This window comes from Corvus moneduloides, chromosome 1 (genome assembly GCF_009650955.1).
Source record: "Corvus moneduloides isolate bCorMon1 chromosome 1, bCorMon1.pri, whole genome shotgun sequence".
NCBI lineage: Eukaryota > Metazoa > Chordata > Aves > Passeriformes > Corvidae > Corvus > Corvus moneduloides.
In genome coordinates, this window is record NC_045476.1 from 80,494,312 (window position 1) to 80,517,135 (window position 22,824).

At 35.5% G+C, this 22,824-nt stretch overlaps 1 long non-coding RNA gene across 1 annotated transcript; it reads right to left on the reverse strand.

The window, feature by feature from the left end:
* Positions 1–896: 896 nt before the first annotated feature.
* LOC116448737 lies at positions 897–14,449 on the reverse strand. Its single transcript, XR_004242107.1, has 4 exons — positions 14,348–14,449; positions 6,830–6,972; positions 5,770–5,895; positions 897–1,020 (listed from the first exon to the last, which is right to left on the reverse strand). It is a non-coding gene; the product is annotated as an uncharacterized LOC116448737 (long non-coding RNA).
* Positions 14,450–22,824: the final 8,375 nt, after the last annotated feature.

Consider the following 22,824-nt stretch of genomic DNA (forward strand, 5'->3'; position numbering starts at 1 on the left):
GTTTCTTACAGCTTTCAGGATGCTGTTTTCCAAAAAAATTCTTGTAATTCTTCCTTGTCTATAAAAGCAGAGATTTTATAAACTGCAGTCACAATGTTTAGCTCATGCCCTTCTTTCACTGAGCCAGGCATTTTGAGAGAATTGAAAATTTCTTAATATGCACATTTTCAGTGTTAGTAGTTTACTCTCAGTATTCTAGAAAAACAGCAGGCATTTTTCTTGTCTGAGCAAGCTTACATCTCAAGAATCATATGCTTTTAATCTGATTTTACTTTTGCATGTGCCAAATTAGTAATTTCATCAACAGTTGTGTTGCCTTTTCCTGGTCTTCAAATTAATAGCCAGACAGGGCTAAGGGGAAAAGGGGTTTTTACTTTGGGGTTTAAGGATCTTCAAGGTGCACCACTTCATCCAGGTGGAATGCACTGAAATGCAAACCGAAATGCACCCACACAATAGATGGTGTACACAATTTATAGGCCTTGCAAATTAGCATATCTATCAAAGATTCCCCAGTGTGAGTCTCCAATGAACCCCCCCATCCTGAGGAATCCCCCCCGCATAGGCCTATCTTAGTTTACAGGATGTGTTCTAGGGAAGACCTTGGTTTCTCAGGATAGCGTAGGGCTTTCCAGCCTCCAACTGCAAGGTCTCCAGGATTTGGTTTGGTCTCGGGGCTTAATGGAATATTGGGTCTAAGCTAAGTTATCAGACTTAAGAATTAAAAGTATGCAGGCTAAAAGCACATAATACATAAAAGCTATACAAAAGGGTATATAAAAGGTATATAAAAAAAAAGGCAAAAAATCATCATGGCATCAGTTACACAGGAGACCACTGTCAGGTATACATGCTGAAAATCACAAAGTGTTTTCCATTTGGTGACTTGCCTTGCAGGCTTGCTGTGTTCATCCGTCCTGGTGCTGTGCAGTGAAGTACATACATACACAACCTGGGATTTAACTTAATGTTCACCCTTTACTCCATAGCAGCATGCAGAACTAACTACTCTGAGAGAGCCTGAAATAGAAGAGAGCAGGAAAAAATTAGTGGGATGAAGGAAGAATTGTCTGCTTACCGTGTCTGTGCATCAGAATGTGCTGTCCACTGCAGAAACCAGAGACTCAGCTCTGTCTCCTCTGTTCCTATCTTTGCCTGATATGGTGATAAAAAGAGAATGTCATGACATGAACTATGTATGTGTGAAAAAATTATTTGTTATGCTTCCAGTTTCTAATGCCACAACGAAACAGCAGCTTCAGTTCTAAACCTCTAACCCATAAGTGTGCATCAAATGGCAACATTGATGACTCTGCTCTAAGGCAGAATTAGATCCTTCTTCTTGTGAAATGCAGTGACTAGGTACACCCATGTGTCCTATGGCAGGATTTTCAAAAAAAACAAAACTACATTTTTTTTTCTTGGCTTGAGTGCTAGTTGCCTTTTGTACTTTATATGATTGCACCTGGTTTTCTCTCTGCTTAAAAGGAAATTTGGTATTTTTTAAAATAAAAGCGACATTATTTTAATTTTTTTTTTTGGCAAGTACAACTAGAATAAAAATAACCCTGTAACAATATTAGAAGTATTATTGTGAAGAAAATGTAACAAATGCACTCAAAAAGACATTTGTGCAGTTTGTAATAAATATGAGACCAAAAGTAATTACATTAGATACACAGTGAAATATTTTAGAACAATATTTTTAGCATTTATCACCTACATTGATATTATAATACTATTACTTCTACATTGTACACAAAGAAAAGTCAGAATATGTGCTTACATTCTTCTTTAGATGCCCATATATATCGTAGAAAAATGGTTTCTCAAAACTACTTTTAAAGTTTAGAATAAAGGAGAAATGTCACAAGGAAACTTTCCCAGATGCCAGTACTCATTGCAGCAAGACTTGCTGAACTTAATTACCTTAAATTCAGTGCTGGTTTGCTGAAAGATGTGTTGTATTGGAGCACAGTTAATTAGCACAGAAAAGCTCAAGGGTCTTCACACCAATTTATATCACACGGGTAAGGAAAAACACAGGGATAAAAGACTTCTTGGGTCACTGTCTACACTCCTGTGCAATCACAGACAATTAAATCATATATTCTTAACCTAAATTGCAGTGAGTACCTCCTTTCAATTTCTTGGTGAGTCACTGTTATTTTCTCTTCAGATACTATTTTCCAGGTGTATTTGCACCCTTTAAATCTTCTGTGGGGTCTCTACATTCACTGAGTAACTTCAGTCATGGCCTGTTTATATACATTTTCTTTTAAGTCAGTGCTGCCCTTTAAGCTTCAAAAGCTCTTTTCTTTCTAGTGCTTTTCCCTCAGTGCAGAGAAATAAATCATATCCACTCTCAGTTTTTGGTTTTCTATGATAAACAAGCAAGGTTCTTTTAAATCTGTCCCAAGAGATGGGCTTTCCATTCTCTTCTTATTTTAGTGGACAGTTTCTTCATCAATTCTAGTCTGAAATTGTTATCTCTTGAAGGGAGGTGGGCAGAATTTTGAACAAACTTCCAGAGATCTGATCAGTGCTTTGTATAATAGATTCAAAACTCACCTTTCTCTGTAGAAACACCTCTCCAAAATACATAAGAACTGTATTCACCATTACGATGTCATATCACAAGGATAACTGGAAAACATTCAAAAATTGACTACCAAGCATTGCAGTTTCCTCTATCCTTCATTTCAACCCTGTAAAGTGCTATGGTATAACAGATGTTCTTCTCATTAGTCCCTAAATGGATGACTGTACTTTGAATGATTACATTTTTCCCATTTTTATTACTTCATTTCTCAAAGTTCTATACCTCATTGCAATATTCCAGGCAATGGTTTTCAGGTTGTGCCATGTGCAAATTTTGTTAGCATAAATCTACCTTATTTTTAGTCTGAGAGTACTATCCCTGGCTTCTGTGAGGTTTTAGTATTTTAATTCTCTACTATATACATGTTTTCATGTGCTATTTCTCTCTTTGCAGAATAATTTACTCTGTTTCAACTTAAGCACATTAATTGCACTTTAATTTTTCCACGTAAGTATTTTTACCTATTGCTCTTCTTTTTTGTTCCTCTGTTCATCATAACTTACACAACTGAAGAAAACGTTTAATTTAGTTTTGAGTAATAAAACTGTTTCCTTGACTGCATTTTCACTGCAAGGTGGCCTTTTTCTCCTTCTCCTGAGTTTACTGTAATTTTATAAATAACCTTTTCATATTTCTTTAACTTTCCTTGGAGAAGGTAACCAAACATAACTGCATTATCTCTGACTTTAAAAACTAACAGATGAGATCAGCAGCTTGATGAGGGTCACTATATGCATCTATTTATGCTATAACAGTTCTGAAGACTCAATTAACCCTTGAGTTCACAGCAGTGCAGATCCTTCAAGAAGGAAACTCTGCAACCCCACTAAAACAAGGACAGAAAGGGTCTGCAACACAAGGAACTGGTGATTAAAATGGTAATTATCTAGGTAAACATGCTATCATAATTTCATGGCCTGTTGTGATGATAAGCTGTAAACAGGTCCCCTTTGAAGCCAAAAGCATCAGAAGATGGAACTCCTAATTGAGATTTGCCAAGGGTTTTGCAGGTTTTTTCATGCCAAGCAAAGAAACTAGAGCTGTCTCTCTCCTTTAAAAGGTTTGCTTAAGATCACCTGGGACCACTTATTTTTTGAAAATTGTTGGTGTTAGCAGCAGGAAATGAAGGCGAAAAACTGCAGTGAGCAGAAGTACATGCACGTGCAGCCAGGCACTGCGCTCATGCCAAGGTTCAAGGAGCCAGCCAGGATCAGACTACAATGCAGCCTCACTCAAACACAGGAGTTTTGATCAAAACACGTACACAACAGTGCAAATCACACAACTCAGCAAGGATCACAGTGCTGTACACCAGTATCTGACTGTGACAGACATCACTTATATGGGCTTCAATTTGTCTGGAACTGAAAGATTAGGTTTGGGAAACTTTGAAGCTTCCCTTGACTTAAAGAGATCTATCCTGTTTATTAGGCAATAGGAATGCATTTTACAATTTCTGGAAAATGCGCATGCATTTGCACATGTCCTTCCTAATATGTTTTCCACCTCAGCTGATAGTTTGCTTCTTTACAGATGAGACCATTGCTCCATGTGTGAGTCTAGCATATTTTTTCCAGAGATTAGTTTCTACCTTCTTCAAAAGCTATGGAACATAACCAGGTTCTCTGGACCTGTCAATAATGAAGGTTTATTCAGGAATGTGGACTGTCTAACACAGGGAATTTGCTTTACTAACAGTGAGATCCCTACTGCAGCTCAGGGTTAAAACTCATCTACCATGTTGAGAACTGAGTTTTCCACTCAACTTATATCAAAGTGTATATGGTATTGATCTTGCCCAAATGGTTTATCCTGCCTCTGTATTCTGGAAATTAATGCTGTTTCTTTCCTCCTGCCCCCAAATTAAGCCTTCAAAATAACCTCTCCTTCCATTCCACTTTCTCCTTCCCTAACACTTTTGGGGGCATCAAGAGGAAAGGCTGCAATTTATAACTGGCATTCAGCCAGAGTGCTTTGGCAAACAGCCCTGCTAGAGAGCTACACAGTCCAGAGATGTTTCAGCATGGGCTAGATTCCAGTGTGATGGTGACTCAGAACCAGTGAGCATGTGTTCATGCTCTTCAGCCTCATGATAGGTAGGATGAGGCATGGGAGACAGGAGAAAGGGCTTTAGTGAGAAATCCTGCTGTCATGGGTAGTCCTCCTTTGGAGATTAAACAAATTTCCATCAGGTAGAGTGGATTCCAGCGTGACTCTGCACTGCCTCTTTCCACATCTTCTAGAGGACACCTGCCAGGCCACTGACTGCAGCATGGCTTCAGTAGTCACAGAAATCACAGTCTGGCAAACCCTCACAGCACCCTTCAGATACCTTCCTAGCTTGGCCTTGGTCCCTGGCCCCATTACTTTTTTTATTTTTGTGAAGAACACTGCCATATCCTGCACATCACCAAGATATCAAAAGACACCAGTTCCCATTTTACATGCTGTTTCTTTCATATTCTTTATTTCAAGCACTGATTTGTTCTCCATGTATCAGTAGTAATTTTTACTCATCTTGGCAATGACTATTTCAGCTTGAAAATGTGGTCTTGAAAAGAGCAGTGTGATACTCTTATTTAAGGGACCTGTCAGCAACATTAGCATTACTAGTTTACATGAGTAATATGAACATCATCTTCTTTAAAGAACTATATCTCTACTGTTTTCCACTGGAAAGTCTACACATTAAAGGAAAAGAATGTGTCAGAACAAATAGAGAACCTTTTTGGAGATTTATTGCATGTGTTAGTGGAATATCTCAATTCAATAAATAGACATTAACATTGATTTGTTATATCCATCATGTTAGAAATTGGAATGAGGATTAAAAATATAAATAAGACAACAAATAATTTAATTATTGGAATTTTTACAGCTACTTTCTTCACTTCCTGAAGTCTTGTGTCACTTTCCTTTACCAGAAGCAATATATATAGGTTGCACATATTCAGTATCAATTGTGTTATTCAAATGAAACTGACCCAAAGGCTAAAAAGAGGAACATCACCTTTTCTCCTGATCAGGGAGAGAAAATGGGCAATTTAGCTTGTTATTAAATGCCAGTATTTGGCGTTTTTGGCTTTTTTTCTTAGTACAAAAATCTTGTAACATATAAAAACACTCAAATATAGGCTGAAATACCTACTCCACTGAAGCAATCATACCATAGCTATTGTTTCCACATCTTCTCTCTCTATTATTGCCATTCTTTTTGGCTCACACTGTTGTCTGTCTTTCTCTGGTTTCTTCATTAATTCTCTCCTTCCCCTGCTTATCTTTGAGGCTAGAGCCTGGAGGCAGAGGAGAAATTGGTCAGACTGGGAATACCATGACCTTGTACTTGCAGCTCCTTGTGCCAAAGGCGTTGAGCTCTTTGTAGAGACTTCATTCACTTGCATACCATTTCTTTTGTTACTCATCTATTGTTCCAGTACCCCATTTTCAAGCTGTGCAAGAACAAATCCTCTGCTTGCCCCTTCCTTACTATCCCACCTCTTTGTCGATTTACTCCTTCCACTGTGAGCAGCTTTAGAAGACTGATATACACCCAAAAGCCTGTTCTGATGAATACTGATTTAACATTCCCTTTTTTTTCCAGAAAAGTCTAATTACATCCATGTTCTCTGTTTTCTGAGAAAGGTGCATGCAAAGCTTTGCAATATATAATACATGACAGGTTAATAAGGCAGCTCTTAAATTCTTGAAAATAGCATATAAAAAAACCCCCATAGAAAACAAACTGAATGAATGCTTTCAATATTCAGGAAGACTTCTCAGTTCAGCACTAAACTTTATCTATTTTTTACAGGTGATCACAGTCTTTTCTTTGGAGTTCCACAGCACAGAAGCAACGACTGTGGGTGAGACAACAGTTAATATACTGCACAGCTTGTGACTTAGGTCATTTCAAAATGAAGGCAAAATTAGAGAGGCAGTTCTTTTGACATCTGTAGCACTGAAATCATCCAAAGAAGACAGCATATTCTCTTTTTTTATTTCTCCTGTTCAAACAACCTCTAAACTTCTGCAAATATAGCAGAAGCAAGGCTTTCTTATAAAGATAAAACCAGTTTCCCTCCTGAGCTTATATCCAGCAGCTTTTATTTTTTTTTTTTTTCGAATTTACTGGAAGAACCAGCATATGATTGAAATGGGAGGAATGGGTGAAAACTGCAATACCTTTTCCTATGAATATAAGAGTTATCAGATGGAGACTGTACTCACATCAGTCTTTTGCAGTGAGAAGAAATAAGCAGAAGCTTTATTCTGTGCACAAAATTCAGGATGAAAAGAGGTACTTTGTTACACCATCACTCTTCTTCCCATATACTCCATATCTTTAAGAGGGTTTGCAGCAGATGTCTACACTGCTTGAAAAACAAGGGTCATTTTTAGTGTAATTTAGAGATACTTGGACTTTTTTCTTTTAATCTTTTACAAACAGGAGTTAGATCAGTAATTTTTAAAAAGCAAAAATATAGGAATAATTCAGTTTAAGCGTATTCTGGGACAATGCACTGAGAAAACCTTGGTCCCCACCCTGCCCTGCCCATTCCTCCTAAACTCCATGGAAGTCAACTCTCAGATTAGGTGTCATTTAATTATAGTAAACTGATTCTCATATCACAGTCTTTCAAACTCAATACTTTCTTGTTTTGTAGCAAAGTCTTTTACATGGTAAAATTACATTAAATTTCATAACAAAATCCTTACTTCTGTTTCTGACAACTTTCTTAGAGAAATGGAAACAGCTGGCTTTCTTTATGGTTTTGGCTTCTTTCCTTTACCTGTTATTTCATTCCGGCATTGTGCAACTCTGTGCCAAGGAAGAAATCTATTCTGTACGTTCCCAAATGCTGTTCCCTTCAGCTTTCTTGTGCACTCAGAATGTGGAGTACAGCCCACGATAATATCACAGATTTGCAGCTGTGTGTAGTTTCCTCTTCTTTAAGGTGTGACTGACCCATGCTAGGACTTCATGTAGGAGTGCCATGCTAATCCAGGCATTCAAACAACTAGAGACAGTGTTGTTTACATCTATGGTCTTTCAGAGAGATTTCAATCCACAGAACAGCATACTTTTTCATGCCAATTTGAACTTATTTCTCAGTTAAGAATTCTCACTTAAGGGATAAAATTACACATCAATTGCATTTTCTCAAATAAATTACCAAATATGTAACAAAAAACCCAAATAAAATACTATAGCCTTTTGTAACCCACACACCTTTTTTTCTTGACAAATGATTTACCACACTCTTCCCTATCTCCCAGGAAAAGTTAGGATTTTCTAGCCAGCTAAATGAATAAAATGTTCACAGTTTCACATTTATGGATGACTTGACTTTGTATATCAATTATATCCCAGCCAGTGACAAATGACCTGGTTTAGACCTCAAAATTTTATCCTCAAAACAAGTCATAATGCATTATGTATTTTGTATAATAACCACTGAAACAAGTCTCATGAATGTTCCTTACTTCAATAAGAAATCTTTTAGATTTTTTTTCTGGATCCTTCCTAAATTTTTCAGAGGAGCTGGAAACAATATATACAGCTATTACCATCTGGACACCTTATACAAAATCCATCAACACATGATTTTAGAAGGGCTGTTTCTAAGTAATTACATTGTTTCTGCCAATGGGATCAAGAAACAAGAAAAAAATCATTTTTAAACAACATAAAGACTGTACCAGAGAATAATTTATCATCAGAGTAAATCACCATAAAATATTGAAAGAAATTTCATTTAACAGTGACTTGAATGTAAGGGAATCAAGGTTCAGTCTCAATATTTTCCAGTGTCTTTTGTACAAACCTCAGAGATGATCTGGCTATTTTGACCTTCCCCTTTCACTTCAGCATTGTGAGAATGAACACCTCTAGGATTCTGAGGTACTCAGATACCATACAGAGAATGAATGTAAGAGCATTGAGAAAGTATTCTTTAAAGGACAAAAAATAAGAACAGCAAATCACTACAATGCAATTATTCCTCAGTAATGCAAATTTTTTCTCAACCCAGAATTATTTGAGCAAGGAATTTCAAAAGCAGAAGGGGTATCTGAGAAATAAATGTAAACTGGGCAACGAAACAGACTGCTTTTGAAAACCTGCTCCTTGTCCTGCAGTTTGGACTCAGTGTCTGAGTGCAGATGTTTCTGGACTCAAACTGTCATTCTTGAGTAGCGTCAGTGGGCTAAAAAGTCAGTGAAACCTCCTGTTAAAAGGCAGATTTTCCATACCTTTCTCCACCTTTACTCTGCAAATTAAGCATTATTTGTCACTAAAAACTATCTGCCAACCACATATTTATGATTACTATTAGGACTGGCTTACTTCTGTACTATTCATATATGAAATCCATATATAGCATATAGCATTGATATCCAAACTCCAGATATTAGATTGCATAATAAAAATGTTCTTATTATATAAATATAAAAGTACATATAACTTTCTTACCAATTGTTTAAAAACAACTTCAGTGTTAGAATTCTAGTATCAGTTTGGAGCAGATGTCACCATCTGGCTGCCTTCACAAGTATCTCTGTGAGACCATTTAAGTCTCCTGACTGGCTTCTACACAAAAAGTAATTAGACTGAAGCACAGGGGATAGGATACAACTGTGTTAAAATTAAGGTGTTTTCCTTCATTAAACTGAGAAAAGATGATAAAAAAGGATGAACAAATGAGCAGACAATTTCAATTTGAGGAAAGCTTAGTTTTCTTCCTCTTCTTCACTAAATAGCAAAAAGTATTGGAGATTTTTTTCCTTTGGCAAGTATCTATATTTTTCCCTTCTTTTTTAATATTTTTTTTTTTTAATGCAAATTTTTTTTTAATGCAAACTTTCATTCAATCCTTTAATTCTTTCTCTATTATATTGTCAGTTGACGTTATACCCCTTTCTATTTATTTATTTATTTATTTGGTAGCATTTCCTAAGATATAGGTCATCATATTTTCCATTTTCTTGATTATTTGGAGTGTGCTGCTACGTGATAAGTATCGTAAAATGGCAAAATATTAGGGCAAAGTAATCTAAGGATTAAGCTGACTCAAAAAACCCTAAATCTAGAAACAAAATTAAAAAATAACAGCTACAATTTTGAGTGTGTTTGTCTTGAAGAGCCAAAGGTCTCTTCAATTTTTCAATGAAGAAGGAAAAGTGCAATTTGTGAAAGAAACTAATGAAAAGCTATGGGCATAGATAACACCACTATAACCGTGTATTCCATGTAAAGGTTCTCCACTGGATTTTATAGCCTATATCTATAAGAGTACAGTACGTAGGTACAGACAAAATTGCATACAGACATACCTAGAGAGACACTCAGATACATACAAAAATGTTTATTTTCTTTAATATGTGTTTTGGTTTTTTAATAAGAAGGTCTGAGTCGCCTTACTGCTCCTTAAAATCCATTAGAGTAAGTAAGTATCACCAACTGTCTTGGTTCATTTCTTTCTCAGTAATATGTTTCATTATTTACCTAACCTTCCTCTAGAAAACAAGCTATGAATTTTCACAGTATCTTGCTCAAGGGTCTGGTAGTTTAAATTATGCAAGATGGATTTTTTGACTCGTGCATTCCACAGAACAGGTCTATCACCTGTGATGGTGTTTCTGTGTTTCTTTACTTATTTATGTATTTTCTGATTGGTACTCAGATAAAATCTTCTCAATTTTTTCTTCACTTTAGTAGAAATGGAGGTGTAATGCATTTCTAACTTCTTGTCTTTTGTTTTTAATTCTTGGAAGCATTCAACTCAGTTCTATAAAATTGCAGTGTTTTGCAGTTAATAATGTTAAACTGAAACTAGAAAAGACATTAATCATAAACTTCTGTAACTTTCTTCAAAGATAGGATCAATAAAGTTTTTTATTCTGATGAATACTGAATGCTTGGAAAAAAGATTTTGTGAAGGTCCCCAAACCAAATGCTTTTTTGCCTTTCACCTTCATTCCAAGCTTGGAGCAGTCTGTGCAAGTCACCTATACCATGCTGGTTACACTAATAAAGAAGCAGAAGGTAACAGTATTTTCTGGCATCCACTACAAATCTCTCTCAGGCTATCCAATCTGACAAACATACTCCTTAAGTTAATACTGCAGTACACAAGGATGTCAGTTATGAAATTTTTATCTTTTTCTGTTAAATATCTTATCACAATTTGTTGGCAAATCATACTATGTTTTTAAGTCAATGTCAAATCTTCTCCACACATCTTAGCAGACAATTCACCTCTCATTATCTATCAAATACTGTTAGTCAGTGAGAATTGATTCAGTTACAAATTACCAATATTTGGTAATGCTAGGAAAACATTTCTTTCCCGTATCCAAATAGATACAAATGTAGGGATATATATTAATTAAATTTCCAATGCTGAAAGGTGCATCCAACAATGTATATCACATCAATTCCATTACCAAGTGTGGAAAACTGCAGTACAGCTGATGCATAATTGTATATGTGCAGATTTACAGGACCAATGACTCACAGATACTGTAAAATAAATACTTTTCAGTATGTGTTCATCATGTGTGAATGTGACATATCTGAACACATTGCAGCCATATTTTTTCCTGGCTTCTTGTTGCAGTAGCTCTAATTTTGAGTAAGAATGCTGGAGAAGAAAATAGACTGCTTTTTAAAATTCTATTTTAACTTAACCCAGTTAAGCAGCGTTTCATAATATTCTATTGATGTTCAGGACTTTGATCACTGATCTGAGCACAATCAACAGTCACAAAGTCAAAGCCAGAAGACAGGGATAGTAGAAAGAAATAGTTAACAGAATTGTTGCAGAAACATTAGTAAATAAATAGTTTAGGACAGAATATTAATGAAGTTTAGATGGTTGTGTCAAAAGAATTGTACACCACTGGAGAAACACAGCCAATGTGCTGAAGGCAGTGTAAACACTAATTCACAGCAAACAAGAAGATGATAAACTTATCACAGTCACTTGCACTGCTAATAACCATATGCCAATGATTATCATGCTTTTCTGGTCCAGATTTGATTACAGATAACTGGCAAATAGTTATTGAATTAGAATTAAAAGTACAGGTGGAAAACAAGGCTGAAGATTCTGTTACTAGGAAAACAAAGAAAGCCTACATTTTTTAGCTATAAGGACAATAGAAGAAACAATAATTTTAAAAAGTATTGCCAACTCCTTTTTTTTTTGTTTTTAAGACATTTAATAATGACTGTTAATAGAACAGAGCTGATGCCACTAGTATGACAAAAATAAGGAGAATCTGCCAGTTAAGTTTATAGCTAGAGATGAACCAGCACATTTAACATGAGATAATGGTGCTGGCAACACATAAACCATGCAAACTGTCTCTGGGACATTATCCTGCTGTGGTATAAGATGTCTACAGTGCTAACCATTATATCTGAATTTCAGTAGTGCCAGTCACATTTTTCATTTTTAACACTTCCAAGAAACTATGCAGTTTTGCCCTATTCATCTGTGATCAAAATATGATATTATTAAGACTTAAACCCAAAGAATTACAAAATTTAATATTATGTTATAATTACTCTGGGTTACATTAATTTTCAAACATCTAGACTTAGAATATCTTGCTCAGTTTGGGTTATTATATTTTAATCAACAGAGTATGCTTTTGAAATAAGAGACTTCTGTCAGTGATAATAGTGTTATTTTCAGCTTCTTGAAACACAAACAGTATTACTGATTTATTTCAATCATTTCCCATAATCCTCAAAGCAGTGGAAGTAGATGAACTCATTATTTTTGTGATCACAATCAATACTAGGAGTAAATCTATCCCCCTCTGAAAGAAACAAGGTTTCTCTTGTTTGGAGATGAAGACATTTTAAAATTGGATCAATTTTTTCTTACTGCCTCAATTTGTTCCTATTATTCTTCTTTCTAATATCAGCTACTGAAACTAGTCTCAAAAAAGACATCTTCCACATTAATTTACAACAGTAAAAACAGCCAAGCAATATATATTAAACAGTATGGTCAGAATGAACTACATACTCTGTTGTGCTATGAGAGACACAATGGCAAAAAGTGGTATTAGTTGTCCATAAGTTGTAATTTCAACATATGCTTATTATCCATTTGTTTTTTTCTTTGACAAGAAAGCAGTTTTGTCTGGTTGGTAACTGTAAACTGTCCATATAATTTATTAGCTAAATGATTTTGTCTGTATGTTAATCTCACAAACATAATAAAACCTACTATATTTTATAAATGCACATTCAGAAGAATAAATTTATTTATTTTTTCTACACTTTTCATTTGCTTGTTCTTAGTTTTTTTCCTTACAAATCTAACTGCTTGTGTTCTATACTGGTTACCCCAGCATTCCCTGAGCCCACTGAATTCTTAACGTAGAAGTAGAGTTGAAAGTGAATTATGAGGTTCCAAGAGCCACTAACTAAACACATTTTACTTGTTAATTTATGCTTAAACAATTCGCATACCAAAAATATGAATGGGAAAATTTTATTCTGACCATATTGAATGATCCCAGTCCTTTATTAACCTGATAAATTTTATGTAGTCACTAGAGCTAGCACTTTTACTTTAAGAGACAATCCAGAAGTTTAGTACAATTATATATATTTTATACATATGATTTTAAACTATATTGGTGCATACGTCTTACTCAGGGTAACTAATACTTTCAGAACACAGGGTTTTTAGGAAAAAAACAGCCCAATTTTGAATTACAGACAATATTCAGTCTTTATCTTCTTCATTTTGAACAGCTACCAAACCTTGCACATGACACATAAGGTTGAAAAAACCCAAAAATTTTTAGTTCCCAACCTGTGAAATCCAAACTACTTGAAGGTGAGTATCACCAAAATAGAAATAATTTTTTTTGTTAACACATAACAATAACCCTCCATCATTTTTTGCCATGTGTACACTTCTTGCAATTCTAACTACATTAGAACTTTTTTCAGGAGATGAATATGGTCTTAGTTTAATAGTAAACATCTTTAATCAATATAATTATATGTGCAATAGTTCCAGCTATAATTAATGCTTGCTGAACATTCTACAATATGTAATACAAGACAGCACTTAAGTCAACATATGAGGGCATTCAGCAACACACTCATAGGCAAACATCCACAAAGTTCTCTACTAATCTGTATTTAAGATTCCACTTCTTATTCAGGGTTAAATAAATTCTGAACTGGGAAGATGATATTCAAATCTTTTTTATCAGGCCCACAGCTGACACACATGTATTTGAAATAAACTTGTACTTCGTCAGCATCTCTTACAAAACTTAATGGCTTCATTGGGTCCACTACTGAACCAGGATATGTTCATCATATAAGGCAGCCAGGCTGACCTTGCAGTAAAGCTACTTTATGGAACAAAACTGAAGTAAAATCTGGAAACACTTTATGATAAAGAAGGACTGGAATTCAAAAAGCAAAAAGCTAACACATCCCATCAGTACCTTGGCATTTTAGCACAGATATTGTGAGTAAATCCATCCCAAGTGACTTACAACTGCCCTCCTGAAAGTTTAATCTGGCATGCAAAATATATATTCCCAACCCATCAAACAGCATTCTCAATGAACTGCCAATCTTTTGATGATTTTCCTATTCCTTTCTTTTTGTTATGTTTCTGAGCTGCTTGATACACTTTTGTATTAAGGGCAAAAAAGAGTAAGACTAATATAATGTTTAGTCCCAGGCAAGAGAACACTTACATTATCCAAAGCCTGTTGAAGATGTCAGCAGAAATGGTCCCATTCCTTTCAACACATGCTGAATCCATCTTTCTTGAAAATTCCTCTATTTTTCATTTATGGTAGGTACTAAGAGGAAATAATTACCAGATCAAACCAGAAGGAATGATACATTATCTTCCTGTCATGAAGGGAGTAAAAAACCATCAGTTACTTCACCACAGTTCTCTGGCTACTACAGAATGCCAGAGAGCACACAGCAATACACGAAGATCAAATTTCTGCTCTTACACCAGACTATCTAAAGCACTTCATGATTTACTTGTCTTATGGTTGTTATTATGAAAAATCCCAAGGCAACTGAAAACTTGTCAGTTTTCAGCTGTGATAGCTTTTGCCACTACCCTGATACCCCTCCTCTAAAGCAATGAGGGGTCTCAGCTAATGATGTACTTCTGAAAGATAATACACCAGTGGGCAGGCCAGTCTTCTGCTAAGCCACAGAGAGGTATGACTGAAGTGTAGAAAGCCTACATGGGAAATAAATGTTTATCATAGAAGAAAAGCAAAATCATTTACTAAGTAACAAAGCTGGTGAAATCTTTTCCCACAATATTTCATAGTTGCTTTTTTGGATAACACATCAGTAGCCGACACACATCTTGATCACTAATTTGTTTCTTTAAAAAAAGGACCTTATTGGTCTGTGTACAATCACTGTACATGTTGTTTAAGTTGTTGGATTGTGTACCTATTCCTTTCACTTAAACAAATGGCTCTGTTGCTTTGATACCTCCTGTTCGTTGCTCCTGACTTCTGCTTCGCAGTCTTAGAGCTGATAACAAGCAATTCATCATCTCTGCCAGTAGAAGAGCTCTAGTCATTATGACTTTTTGACTCCTGTGTGAGGGTCTGAGCCAGGATGTCTTTGTTGCATTGCCAGAGTTCCCATACAAGACTAATCTAATGTGAAGGACCTCAGATTTTGCTATGTGGTACTTGCTTCCTATCATTTTCCTGTGATTTCATGCATTTAAATAAACCATTCATATTTAGTGACAGAAATGCACTGATGATCCTATTCCTTGCTGATATGCAAGCTGAGCCATGCCAATTCATGCCAGCTGAGATAGCGCCTCACAATTTAGAAGTTCTCAAACATGTTGTGCAAAGTTTGCTTGCCTTTGATTTATGGAGATCATACTCCATTCTAACACCAGCCTCCCTGTCTAAATACTGAGCTGTCAAGACTGTATTACTGCAAGATGTACTTATGGTAATTTTTGTTTTAATGTAAGTTTACAGAATGCCAACACAAAATCTTACAATAGTTTAGGGTGGAAGGGGCCTCGGAGTTCAGGTTCCAAAGCCCCTGCCATGGAAAAGGAAAACTAGACCCACTTGTCTAAATCCCAAATCTTCAAAGCTTCCTCTTTGAGGACTGGAAACTTTGAACAGTCAAACAAAAAAAAAAAAAAAAATGTGGATTATTGCTCCTTATTTCTGTTTTGTAAAGCAAAAAAACCTGATTGGCACCACAGATATGCTACATTTCAAATAATGATACCAGGATCTTGGGGGGAAAAATGGATGGCTATATAGCCCTTTGAAGTTAGGTATGGAATTAAATTGTGCACTACCTTGATCTTAATTTTGTTGGGAATAAAAGGAAGATAAGAAACCATCAGGAATATTAGAATTCTAATTTTATTTCTTGCTGCTGAAAAGATGCTATTTTGAGAGATTTTCTGAATGAATGAAATAATAAAGATAGGAAGTGGAGGAGTTCTTATTTTGTTGGGGGTTTTTTTCTTAGTGAAGGAAAACAAGTGAGTTTCAACACACTGCAATGGTCCTGGTGTATAATTAAAAGTCATAAATACCCAGGTAAATTTAATTCAAAATTTTGTTCAAATTTAGTCAAAATTTATTTTAAAAAAGCCCACTAAACTGTTCTCTACCTCAGTCTAAATGGCATGAGGATGCTTTTTTTTTTTCTGAAGATGTGATACATAATATTATGGTCCGTTTACATTTTGGTTTATATCTATTTATGTAGACTGACACACACTGTGATAAAGTGTGTAGGATGCTTTTTAGAATAAATTTTAATCTCAATTTTACATTAGTGTTATAAAAAAAGAGAACAGGAAGTCAACATGGAAATAATAGATCAAAACTGAGTTTTAATTTTAATTATGTATTTTGAACATTCACTTTGGGACATTTCATAAACCTTCAAGACATTTCCCAGATTATAAGACATAACTTCTGAATAATAAAATCTTAAAAATACATTAATGAGTGAACAATGCACTACACTGAGGCTTAATCCAATGTTACTGTATTGAAACCATAATAAAGTGGCAATATTCAGCACAATAAAGAAGTTTACCTAGTGCCTTGCTTGATGGACTCACAGTTAAAAAATATAAGAGCAAGATAAATTCTGTGGCTAACTCGATTTATCCAAATGTCCTGGCTTTGGAAGAGAGACCAAAGGTAAACAATCATCTCTTTCAAAAATATCATTTCCAATAAAATGCTTTGTTTCTGTTAGGCAAGTCTGTTGCAGGTATTGGCTTCAGCCAGAAAGTCTTCCATTTCTCTCCTCACAGTTTCATGTTTTCTAGACAATAGAAACTAAAAATTACATTGTCTTTGGAATTGTAATTTTCATTGTCATTGTACTGTGAGAAAATATAGAAGAAGCCCATGCAGTCCTGTCATATATTGATATTTCTCCCCAGAAACCAACTAGGACCAAATTAACCTTGAAAACTTAGATCAGCAAGACTGCTCATATGTATGCAGGCACTAGTCCTTTCTGCTTACTCTCTTAACTTTCAGGTATCCTCTGTATTTCATGAATTATGCAAACCCAAGTAAAAGTAATGGTTGAACCACCAATAAGAAAAGGACAAACTGTAAAATTTCAATCCTAAAATTAGGGCCCTGGTTCCAATGTTCTTCTGGGTCCCTATCACAGCAAGAGTAGATTTTGCCAAGAAGTCTAGGTGCAAAATTGGAACCTGCCAAATCGACAATGCCTTTCTCCAAGTTCTCTTCTTCCCCATGTTAAGCAAGCCTTGTCAATAGCTGCACAGTGTTTGGCAACTAAGCCATAAAACAACTCATAACATCACTATTTTGACAGTGTTTACATTATAAAGTAGAGTAGTGCAACAGAGCCACGGGTGTCAGAGAAACAACTGGTGCTGAGGATGTAAAATCAGTACTGCATAGATATGGGGGTGGGAGGATGAAGAGGACTGGGAAGGGTACTTCAGACTAGCTCCAGAATGCAGTAAAAGAACTCTTTGTATCAGCTGAAATTCACCAATCTCATTCCAGCAATGTCTCTTTTGCTTTATATCCAAACAAAAAACAAGCACAGGTCAAGCACTCCCAAATGATTCTTTGATGAAAACTAAAGCCCAGTAAATTAAGACATCCAGGAAATCAACTTCAGCAGGACACTCCCTGGCAAAGTTGAATTGCTAATGTAGGTTTACCTCTAGCAACTTTTTGCCAAACCAAACCACTCAGCAGCTTGAGGCCAGATGCCAGTCCAAGAGACAATAAACCTCTCCAGACCATCAACATCTGGAAGAGCTCCACTGTTGGCTCAAAAGCTGAGTAAACACATGAACTCTGCCTTAAGCCCAACCTAATGAGTCCACCAGAGAGGTGCAACAGTTCAGGCCAGAGCTACACTGACAATTACAAGGCTTGTAGAGTGAAGTTTCTTTCTGACTGACTGAATTAGGTATGTATCTCTCCATTCATTAATGTTGAGGCACATGCATATAGGGAAAGATAAACCTAACACATGCTTATAGGGAAAGATAAACCAAAAAGATAAGACAGTGCATATATATATACATATATTTTTAAACTGACAGACTCCCTACATGGTAACACAGAGACCTTCACAATATAGTGTATTTTTATTCTATAGAAATATTACTTCTTAGCACTGCTCAGATGGATACCATGCCACCCTGAAAATGTAAAAAATGGAAAAGCTATGGATAAGATTTTAAAATAAAATATGAAAACTGAAAATTCAACATATCAACAGCATTGCCCAGGCAATCACTTAAATATTTTTTCAATCTAAGTTTCCAAGCACTGGATACTCTGATTTTCCACAAAATAAAAGAGAGATATCTCTCAGTCTTCTTCTACTACTTTTAACTAGATTATTCATAACTTCACAGACCGAGGTTTCTCAAAAAGAGGATACAGTGCACTGATTCTGTAACAGTAGGAGATCAAAAGCTATGAGGCGTGTTTTTTGGCATCTTGAGATCTAAAAAGTCTTTTTGTTTGTGACAGGAACTATCCTCAATGTCTACTGTTTCATCTCTTCCTCACTACCTAATGCTTGTTTTCATCTGCCTTTGTTTCCCAGGAACATATGTATTTTAGAAGTGAAAATCCTTGGGAAAATTATCTGCTTTTATTAGTCTTTAAATGTGGGCCATTCACATAACAGGAGTACAAACAAAGCAGTGACTAAGCTCAAGACCTATATGAATATGGTGCTTCAAGAGAGGTGAGGAAATCAGTTGTTCTTGACCAGCTGTTAAATTGAAAAATGTTCTAATAAGGTAGATACAGTAAGAAATAATCAAAAGGAATCGAATCAGAGCTACCATAGCTTGTGACACCAGGGAGGAACTCCCAGTGGAGGCCATCACTGCATCTGGAGGCTTCAGATACATCTCTGCAGATGGGAGATGGAATGGTCTTGGTAAAAAAAGGGGCTCAGGCACTAACACAGCTCCCAAAGTCAGAAAGAGAAAAATCTATAACCTAGTGTTTGTACCAATACCCAGAATAGTCAAAAGCATAGAAAGATATAAATGTTTACCTTTATATGGGTAAATTTGCTGTCTTCCATCATTATTTTACAGAAAATAAATATATTTTTGGTGTATTTGAGAAGGCTATTAATATTAACTGAGCTAATCACACCAAGGGAATAAAGTCAGGGCCGCTATACACACGTCAGTCATGACGAATTAGCTAATGTCTCAGGCTAGTGGGATGAACCATCAATTGCATTTCAACTATAAGCACCACAAAATATTCAAACTTTGGAATTATGTCTCCTAACATTTTCTCATTTGGTTATTTTGTTAGTTAACAAAAGAAAAAAAAAAAAAACAGACTTGTGGGAAAAGAATTGCATCTGTTGCAGGGAAAAGAATTGCATCTGTTGCAGATTTGTAATGGAGTAATGCAATATTTGGAGTTATATTATCTCTATAGACAGAACTTTCCAAAGTGATTTAGTCATTTAGGTAGGCATTTAAGCCATAACAACTCAATAGAATTAGGAATTTTCCATAGCAAAGCAAAAAGCTAGGCCGAAATGACATAAAAACTAAAATGGTTTTAAAAATAATCTTAATTTTTAAATAAAAAAAAAATCACATCTCTAAAAATATATTTCAGAATGATAAAGTGAGAGACTGATCTAAATAAACATACAAATACCATGAGTATGAAAAACTATTTGAAAGCAGATTCCTTCACGTGAGATTTCTTTAGACTTCAAAAGATATTTTGCCAGACGTGTCTTACTGTTTACATGAGACAACAATATTAGCTTTGGTGATTGCACAGATTTACTTCTGCTTGTTCTGGATCTGTACTGCAATCTCTGCAATGCCAACATGCCAGTGTAGTTTGTGTGTTGCTTCTGAAAAAAATCCTCAGATTTTTAAATCTTTTTAATGTTATTTGACTAAGGAGCAGATTGAAGCCACTAAACTCATTATGACATAGCATAAACGAAAATCAAGCACCAGGAAAAAAGAAGTTACTTCTTAAAATAACAAGTCAGCTTACAAAAAGCACTCAGAAACCTTCGTTACTACCTGAATTTTAGCCATTGCATCCTGACCTCCCCAAATGTAAAAAATGTCACAAGTTCCTCTCTTCTGCTCCCATCATTCATTATGGGTGGAAATGGCTGAGATGCACAGAAAAGCTTCAACCCTCATTGCAGCCAGAAGGGGTCACATGATGGAGGCCTTGATAAGTCTTAACTTTGAGTGGAGGTAGCCAAGTTAATCAGTGTGCCATCCTGACCACCTCATATAATCTGAGGAAAAAGAAATGTTTTTCCCCTGTGAGCTGGAATGACAATAAGTTAAATCAGTCTGTGAAGGCATGCAGCTCAGTGAATCAGCTCTGGAAGATTCTCAGGGAATCTTTCAAGCTCAGTTTGGTGTTTCAGTCTAAGTGAAATTAATTTTAGCCTAAGACCACAGAGGAAAATTTTTCTGACATCATCTGACAGCTGTCTATATCTTAGCCAAAAGGCCTTTTCAAAATGTTCCCAAAACATTTCTGTCTCCTTTCAAAACCAACCACCACCATCAAAATATCACCACAACCCTTAGAAGAATGCCATTTTCAGTGTTTCTTATTCTTTCATTTTTTAATATTCAAGCTACATTAGATTACATAATTACTTGCTTTCACAGGCGAGTCAAGAAAATTCTGGAATTTTGGCTGACCTAAAGGATGCAACTGAAAAGTAAGAAAAAAAATTGTAAGTCCAAAATGTATTTTTAGTATTCTGTCTGTTCTTACCTTAAGTGCACATTTAACTAAAATAAACAATTTGGTGCTGCATAATATATCATAATCTTTATTCTGTATTTAGAAGCCACCCATACTTGGAGATGAAAATTGCATTTAAAACAATAATCTACCTGATGTAAGCCAAAGCATCATAAGTGATGGGGAGCTGCTCTATATAAGCATTTTTCTCATGTTTGAGCAAAAAAACTCTCAACTATTTATCTTTAAAAAAAACAAATAATCCCATGTTATGGACACAGTCTAACAGTGCCAGTTAGATGATTGCTTACTTCAAGCCAGAGGTAGCAACTTGGCTTTGTTCTCCTCATGTTTTTTCCAAGTTTCAGATACAGATAATAAACTATCCATATTATGATGACTTCTTTTGAAGTTTATCATTATCATATATTGCACTATGCTGCATGTCATTTGTGTAATACAGAAAAGATTTAAAAAATGTATGAGGCGAAGATTTCATAAATTTACAGTGCTTACTGCTTGGGGAATACTAAAAAATCACTTAAGAAAGCAGACAATTAATAAACATGATTACAATTTGTAAGAATGCAAAGACTTACTCTGTTTTCCAAAGGAATGGTGAAACCGAAGGAGTTGCGTTTGGTGTAGTCCCTGCATTAAAAATAACTTGCATCAAGAGGAAAACTTACAGCTATTATACTCATCAAAGCAAAGAGTTGCCTTGCAAAGTGAACACAGGAAACCTCATTTGAGAAGCCAACTCATGTTGCAAAGTTTTACATGAAAACTGAGCAGGCTGCATATCCTTGACATATAAAGTTCATAACAACTGACACTTTTAAACCACTTTTAAACAAAAAGGATGGATTTATATGTTCTACAACATGAATTCTGGAAAGCCTGTAACTTAAGACAGGAAATATTTAGGCCATTTTTATTTCTATAAAAGGACAAACGATTTTATAAATGTTCCACTGCCAACTGATATTTTAGACTGTTAAATTTCAGCAAGAGTATATTTTAATTAACATGTTGAACGTACTAAAGATATATCCTCAATTCTCTTTTTGCAACTCATTACTTTGTGAGCATAATGCCTCAGATCAAGCATTCATTTGAATAAACAGGAACTTCAGTAAGGAAAGGATTCATTTGCATATCCAATTTGCATCCAATGTAGTCTGAGCTCTGATTTTAAGCACATGACTTATTGGAACTGACCTGCTAGAGGACAGGCACCAGCTGAAATACCATTCTGAACCAGAGATGACAGCCATAAGAGTGAAGGTGTCACCCTTACTAGCAGAATCTGCTCCTCACGCTACAGACCGGTAATTCATCATCAGTTTACTTGCTCAGACAAATGGTGAATCATGAATTGTCCCTCTACTCTTTTATGGATCACAACTGGTATCACACGAGCTACTGTTATTCAAATGCATGCACATGTACACTCCCTTTATGGCTGCCTGTAAATCATAAAATCCTTATTCGTCAGTATTTGCAGGGATACCATGGGAAGTGCTACAAACTCTTAGTGGGTGTTAAAAGAGAAATCAGGGTCGTGAGCAAATTCTGTCAGCACAAGTGCCAGAGAAAACAAGGCAAGCAGAAGAAGACCAAGTTATGAATGAGTTTCCATGGATCAATAAAGGACAAAAAGGAAGCTTTGCTGACGGTTGGGAAAGAAGTTTAGGGGTGAGGAAATTGGTTTAAGAATAAAAATTGGAAATAATATTAATCATATCACAATTTTTGAACACAATTAAGAATGCTGTATTTGGAGTATCTTTTTGTTTGTAACGCAAACAATTTATGCTCTAGTAAGAGCTTTATAGCATGTCCAGTGCATCTGTTTCACAGAAAAAATAGCTAGCCTAAGTTATTTAAAAAAACATGTTAGGATCACTGAACTG